Here is a 7,893-nt window from a genome sequence, read left to right as displayed (position 1 = left end):
TTCATTCAGTCCCCCATTTGCAGCTAGAACAGGAGATTTGGAACTTGGCAATTGTTGAGTCAGCAGAGCATGTATGACTTATATGCCCCATTTGCCTCCCTACTCCATCTTTGTGTTCTGCCAGTTTTCAGCTGAGTTGCTGTGGTTTCTAAACATTTACACTTAGAGTTGTTAATTGAATATCTAGGAATGTTAAGAATGTCATGAGCTGAAATTGGCATCAGTGGCATCCTACAAAATGAATGCGCTGAAACTCAGCAAGCTCTTTAGGATACATTCTTTTAGAAATGATTGTAAAGGACGATCACATGACTATGTGCTTTATTTTATACAACTGTGACAATGAGATTGAAAATAGTGATCTCTCAACTCACGCTTATCTCTATACTGCATCTCAAAATCTTTATATTATCTGCAGTGTTCATCTGTCCAGCAGGAGTCTCCCAGCCAATGCGGTAGAGTTGGCAGCCCTGATTACAAGTTATAGTTTGCTCCGTTTACAGCATTTAATTGCCTAAAAAGATTTCATAAAGTAGAATAATGTATTATGTTTAGAAATGTGTACTCAACTGTCAGACATCTTCAAAACTGAGAGGACAATAAACTGACCATCTGCCTGAAAACGCTTCAGCAGGACTTCAATGTTTAAAGACAATATCATTCTTTAAATTTCAAAAGTCTTATTCTGCTTTAATTCTACTTTATTTCTTGTTCATTAAAAGATTGTTTTGCCATTTTGGGTTTGGATAATTTTATTTTCCCTAGGAGTGTGTTATGATAGTACTGTGTTCAAACACCACCCTACAACTCCCAAGCTTTTGATTCTCCCAGAAGAGCACATTCAGCTCTGCGCGCAGATTCTGGACGGAGGAGTGAGAGGTGAATCACAAGTATCAGAATGGTGAAGTCAGTTGGTAAATTTCTCTTTTATTTGATGTCTTTCAAGAGCTTACAAAAAAATATACAAGGGATAAACACAAAATACTTTTAAAGAACCTACACGCATGTGAAGGGAATTTATAGCAACACAAATAGGTTACATTTCTTCTAAGACAAAGTATTACTGCATTATCAACATAATTGGACTTGTTAAACAAAGGCCATTTAGTCAGAAAGGTCCAATACTTACTGAAACATGTAAATAAAAACAAATATACAAAAACTAGTTCACATTTCACAAAACATTACATTTAGGAATAAACTCCTCTAGGCTCACACTAGACAGAGATATCTCCAGAGGTAATAGATTTCCATAAACTAGTAACTCGAACCATTGAGATGTTGAAGACAGAGGACAACAAAGTAAAGTTCTCCCAAAATCTATAGATTTTCAGTTCTTGAAGTCAAAAAGGGGACAGAGAGAAAGAGTGTGTTTCAGTTGGATTAAGCCCTGAAAGAGAGCATTTAGAGGTTTAGAAATCTTATGCTCAGAGCCAGTGCTATGCAGCCTGGATTATTCAAAACAGGACTGGGTGCTCTCTTGTTATAAAGAGAAGAGTTTTTAAAACCAATTCTTTCAGCAGAAAATGTTTTCCCAGAGAAACCAGGTATTCAAATATGGATACTGTAAAATGGGCATTAAACTCCCTAAAGTACTACCTTTGGTGTCGGCTTTCAGACTGGAAATGGACCATTGAGTTTGAAAGAAAGGAAAAACTCACATGGACTACTAGAGTTATTTGACACCACAGATTTCAGTTGAGGTAAACACCTTAATGTGAGTTCAGACTACGGAAGGGATCCTGGGGGATAATGCACATTAAAATATTAATAATACATTTTTACATACCTGGGTTGTGTCAGGGTTCCTGGGGTCATCTTACTCCATCTGAGTCAATGGGACATCTGCAGTGGTGGATGGTACCTGTTTGAATAAATGAGTGAAAGTAAGATAAGCTAACTGGATATTAAAAGTGAATAATAACCACATACACAATATATATATATATATATATATATATATATATATATTAGTTGAAGTGTAAACTGTTAAAGTGTTAATGTTAAAAATGACCATAGTGTCAGGACTGAGGTGGTCGCACTTGCTAAAACAGTGACTTTTTATTTACAACACAAGATAACAATACAGAGTCAGACTAAGATAACTAGACAATACTTAAACAAAGAAAGACCTAGACAAAGAGATATTTAGAGGGACCTAGACTTAGAGACATATAACAGACTGAGATTGAGGGACAGATACACAAGAGACCTAGGCTGTGAGACAAACTTGAGAGACAGACAGAGCTACACTCTAAAAAGAACCAACTTAATTGAATTGCTTCAATTGGTAACAAGTAATTGAATTACGTTTATCCAACTTAATTTAAGTTTTTTAAGGTTAAACTTAAAAAATTAAGTTGGATAAACTTAATTGAATTACTTGTTACCAATTGAAGCAATTCAATTAAGTTGGATCAACTGTTCTCTTTTTAGAGTGTAAACAGAGAGCTAAACAGAGTCTTAAACAGAGAGAGCTATTCAGAGAGCTAAACAGAGACCTAGACATGGAGAGCTAAACAATGACCCAGACAAAGAGAATTAAACAAATGGCCTAGACAATGAGAGCTAAACAGAGACCTAGACGTGGAGAGCTAAACAGAGACCTAGACGTGGAAAGCTAAACAGAGACCTAGACAAAGAAAACTAAACAAACACATAGACAAAGAACTAAATAAACACCTAGACGTGGAGAGCTAAACAGAGACCTAGACGTGGAGAGCTAAACAGAGACCTAGACAAAGAGAACTAAACAGAGACCTAGACATGGAGAGCTAAACAGACACCTAGACAAAGAGAACTAAACAGAGACCTAGACATGGAGAGCTAAACAAAGACCTAGACAAAGAGAACTAAACAAATACCTAGACGTGGAGAACTAAACAGAGTCCTAGACAGGAAGCTAAAACAGACAAACCAAATGAGAACACGAAGCACATGGAAGAAACAGACAGACAAGACAGATACGCAGGGGGAGAGACTCGAATCAAGGAACCGACAAGAGAGACATGCAAACATGAAATGTCCAACCAACATACCCACAGACAAAGGGACTTATATACACACACAAGGACACCTGAGACTGATAACGAGGGGGCAGGATTACAAATGAGACAATGACGAGTAGGAGGAACTAAGGCGGGACTAGGGCGGAGACAGGAACAATAGCAAACAGAACAATGTGCAAGAGCACCTGTCCAGGAAAACACATACGTTTGACGTATTATTGTCATTTGTCATTGTGGTTCTAAGAACTTATCCCGTTCTCTGATTTTCCTGTTTTAGGATTGACCACTGAGTTGTAGAAGGGACGGGCCTCCAGTATAGAGCAGGAGGACAAGAGAAGCGTGCAAGTTAGAACTGACGAGGAGAGGTTTGTGTAGCTTCACAGGTATGGCTACAAGCTGGAACTGTATTTAATGTTATTTACAGGTATTGATACCTGTGTGTATGTGTTTTTAATGCATGTTTGCAAATAAAGAATATCACTGGGAAGTGGGACTTTGTCTTAATTGCAAAGGCTCCTCAACACTGGGTGAACCTATTACATCTCACAAACACAAACATTTATTGACCATGTGAGAAATAATAGTCAGTGTCTAACCGTGCAGCAGGCAGCTTTGCAGATGAACGCAGATAAGCAGATAGAGATGACAAACTCCAGCAGCAAAAACACCAGCAGGACTCCACTGATACCTCGAGAAATCTGTTCAAACCAGAAATTAAATAAACATTTGTCTTTTTCACTTACTCCATAAGTCAGAACCAATCAGCAGGTTTCAGAAATTATGTCCTGCATTCTGTTTTAAACAATGAACCCCCTGTGTGGGGGACCCACTCTGTGGAACATAAAGTGGTAAATCCAGCCAGCACACCTTAGTTCAGTTCAAGTTCGGCCTGTGTGTGCATGTATTATAGGTGTCACTCAGGTGGGCAGCCTGTATAGGAAACATGGACCCATAGAGAAGTTCTTTTCCAGCTGGGCCGTTCATGTGGGCCCCATGTTTAACCCATCCTGGCATTATCACTGACAGCAGAGGGGATTCAAATACAAAATTTACCTACTAAAAGAAATATGCTGGTACACATTTGAGCACCACATGGGTATGTCAGCGGGAAAAGCATTCATTAAAATACTAAATGGTCCTTTTAATATCCTAAACATACCTCATAAGTGTAGTTATTTATATACCATATCATGTCAAGGGAGAGTAGGAGGATGGCTACTCCTGAAGTCACAGCACTGATTACATTCATCACCAGAGAATATTTTGTCTACACAAGAACAGAGAAGAAAAGAGTACAGCCAAAGAACATGCAGCAGCACATTTCCCTGAACAGGAACTTTGTAATTTGTGTAGGTCTATGTTAGTGCAGGCGGCTATATACAGCGTATACTTTACATACCACATATGGATGAGGCCGGTTTGCTGCTCTAACTGACAGAGCCCCAGAGCTGATGAACTGTCAGAAAAACAGAAGGCTTTGACAGTTAGCCTTTGGCTTGTTTGTATTAGAACTAAACACAGATATATTTGGAATGAATTTTGCATCAAAAATTCTACAAAAGCCATGTTTTTCCATAAAAACATTTCATGGAAATGTTTGCTTAAAAATGCAGTGATATGAAAGACAACTCACTGCTAATCTCTGGCTAAATAAAACTCTATAAATGCATTATAATAGCAGTATAATACCCTGCAGAGATGTTATCATATTTTCAAGAAATTAAATATGAAGTGAACATACGATTAGTGGCCCCCAGCGATGCACTTGACTGTAGACAGAGACACTTTTAAAGTAGGTTGTTGACACGATGCCCAGCAGTTGGTCAGGGTCCCAACCATGATCTGCACTGTCTGTAGAGAATATGTGTGAAGAGTGTTAGTGTTTTTTAAATGTATTCGGCAAAGGTCCAGACATCAGGGTCTTTGCTTGGTCTCATATAGCCCTTTTCCACCAACAAGGAACTGGTTTGGTTCTCATTCACAAACCTAATGGGGACCATTTGGCATATTTCCACCAACATAAACTGGTTCCCAAACCAGAAAAGTTAATTCCCAGCTGGAACCAAAGAATAGTATGTTCTTCAGCAGGAACTGTGACAGCATCCATGGGTGTGTCGAGATAAAGAACCTCGGAAACATTTTAAATTACAGCCGGTTAATTTCTGGGTGAGTACAGAGTAAGTACCTGTTAAGTAAGCCATGAGATAAAATAAGTATGGAGAAAGTGAAGGGTATGATAGTAGATAGATATATGTGGTTATTACTGGTATAGTACAAACATTTTACAAATAAGGTACATTGTTCAATATCTCTGAAGTGTGTGATGATGATTACTGTGGTAAATCATGTCCTGAACCTAATGAGCACAAAGCACCTTGAAAGTCTGCTTGTGTCTGTAATGAAAGTAGCCGACCATGTCCTTCTCTGTAGGTGCACTATAAATCATTTTAAAGGATGCATAATTACATTCAGAAACACAGTGTATTCCAAATAGTTGCATTCCAAGCTGCATTCATTATTTATAAAAAAAATATATAGTAATAGTCACTTGCATAAACTGTCATACTTGCAGTTGGATTTTATAATCTAGAATAATCCTTAGAAATACAAATGGATTCGGAATGTAGTCATGTGTCTTATTTTAAAGTGTTTTTAAGATACTAGGTATAACCACATATTTCTAGTATCATATCTTTTACTTACTCACTACCTATTTTTTCTTACAGGTACTTACTCTGTACTTACCTTGTAATTATAACTTGAAATTCAAAGTGTTACCAGAAGCTGCAGAAAGGGTTCAGAACCTCAAATGTAGCGTAATGGTGGAGCTGGATGTTTTTTTTGTTTTTTTTTTACAGTGTGCTATATACATAAATAAAAGGAAATAAAAACAAAAATGTGCTATGTGTGTGTTTTCTGGGGCTTTGGTCAGCCCAACATAAGGCATATTGGACATGTTTCACCTGGCATCATATTTACTTGTGTATCATATCTCACTCTGATCTAACCACACTGTTAACTGCAGATAAACCATGAATCATGCTGAATTTAGCCACATCAGCACCCTGCAACTCCTCCTGCTGATGATGTATCTATCCTTTGTACCCATAAAACTAGTAGAAATGTGGGTCAGTTCACTGGATATCACTGAGGTTCCAAGAATCCTGAATGGAACTGGATCAATAAACAAACTTCAACTGGTGGAAGAGAGCTAATAGGGGCCAGCTGTGTCCTAAGGGTAGGGAAGTGGGCTTGGTACTGATTGCTGGCTTGATCCCCGAAACTGGCAGAGATTTTCCCCAAAATGTCTCCAGGTGCTGAGGATGGCTGCCTGCTGCACTGGATGTTCACTGTTCCTATTCACATTGATGTGTGTATGTGTGTGTGTGTGTGTGTGTATGTGTGTGTGTGTGTTAAATGCTGAAGTCAAAATTCATTGTATAGTTGTTCTCACTGTCATGTCCCTGTTGCTCTCTCTAGTTAACTCTCCTCACTCTCACATTCCTACCATACTTTCTAGTTCTCTGCCTATACAGAGTCAGAAATCAAATTTATTTGGCTCAAATGATATGTAAATACAAACCGGATTCCATAAAAGTTGGGACACTAAAAAAAATTTATGAATTAAAACTCAATGCAATGATGTGGAGGTGCCAACATCTAATATTTTATTCAGAATAGAACACAAATCACAGATCAAAAGTTTAAACTGAGAGAATGTATCATTTTAAGGGAAAAATAATTTGTTTCAAAATTTCATGGCATCAACAAATCCCAAAAAAGTTGGGACAAGGCCATTTTTTACCACTGTGTGGCATCCCCCCTTCTTCTTACAACACTCAGACGTCTGGGGACAGAGGAGACCAGTTTCTCAAGTTTAGAAATAGGAATGCTCTCCCATTCATGTCTAATACAGGCCTCTAACTGTTCAATCGTCTTGGGCCTTCTTTGTCACACCTTCCTCTTTATGATGTGCCAAATGTTCTCTACAGGTGAAAGATCTGAACTGCAGGCTGTCATTTCAGTACCAGGATCCTTCTCCTATGTAGCCATGATGATGTGATTGCTGCAGAATGTGGTCTGGCATTATCTTGTTGAAAAATGCAGGTTTTCCTTGAAAGAGATGACGTCTAGATGGGAGCATATGTTGTTCTAGAACCTGAACATAGTTCTCTGCATTAATGGTGCCTTTCCAGACATGCAAGCTGCCCATGCCACAAGCACTCATGCAACCCCATACCATCAGTGACGCAGGCTTCTGAACGGAGCGTTGATAACAACTTGGGTTATCCTTGTCCTCTCTGGTCCGGATGACATGGCATCCCAGTGTTCCATAAAGAACTTCAAATCGTGACTCATCTGACCACAGAACAGTCTTCCATTTTGCCACACTCCATGTGCAAATGTCTGAGCTTATGGAGCTTGCTTAGAAATGGCTTGCTCTTTGCACTGTAGAATTCCTCTTCCTCTTTGCACTGCAAGGGCCTTGACCCTTATGCACAGCAATTGTTCCAGATTCTCTGAATCTTTTGACGATGTTATGCACGGTTGATGATGATAACTTAAAAATCTTTGCTATTTTACGCTGGGTAACACCATTCTGGTATTGCTGCACTATCTTTCTGTGTAACAATGGTTGAATTGGTGATCCTCTTGCCATCTTGGCTTCAGAGAGACACTGACACTCTGAGAAGCTCTTTTTATACCCAATGTTGTCAATTGACTTAATTAGTGTTAATTGGTCTTCCAGCTGTTCGTTATATGCTCAATTTCCTTTTTCCAGTCACTTATTGCTACTTATTGCCCAACTTTTTGGGGATTTGTTGACACTGTGAAAATTTAAATCAACATATTTTTCCTTTAAAATGTTACATTTACTCAGATT

At 38.5% G+C, this 7,893-nt stretch overlaps 1 long non-coding RNA gene across 1 annotated transcript; it reads right to left on the bottom strand.

Moving 5' to 3' along the window:
- Positions 1-1,335: 1,335 nt before the first annotated feature.
- On the bottom strand, positions 1,336-3,013 carry LOC136690960 (uncharacterized). Its single transcript, XR_010801819.1, has 3 exons — positions 2,865-3,013; positions 1,790-1,864; positions 1,336-1,390 (listed from the first exon to the last, which is right to left on the bottom strand). It is a non-coding gene; the product is annotated as an uncharacterized lncRNA (long non-coding RNA).
- Positions 3,014-7,893: the final 4,880 nt, after the last annotated feature.

Source organism: Hoplias malabaricus, chromosome 3 (assembly GCF_029633855.1).
Source record: "Hoplias malabaricus isolate fHopMal1 chromosome 3, fHopMal1.hap1, whole genome shotgun sequence".
NCBI classification, from domain to species: Eukaryota; Metazoa; Chordata; class Actinopteri; order Characiformes; family Erythrinidae; genus Hoplias; species Hoplias malabaricus.
The sequence above is the reverse complement of the archived record's forward strand: the minus strand, read 5'-3'. Positions and strand labels throughout refer to the sequence as shown.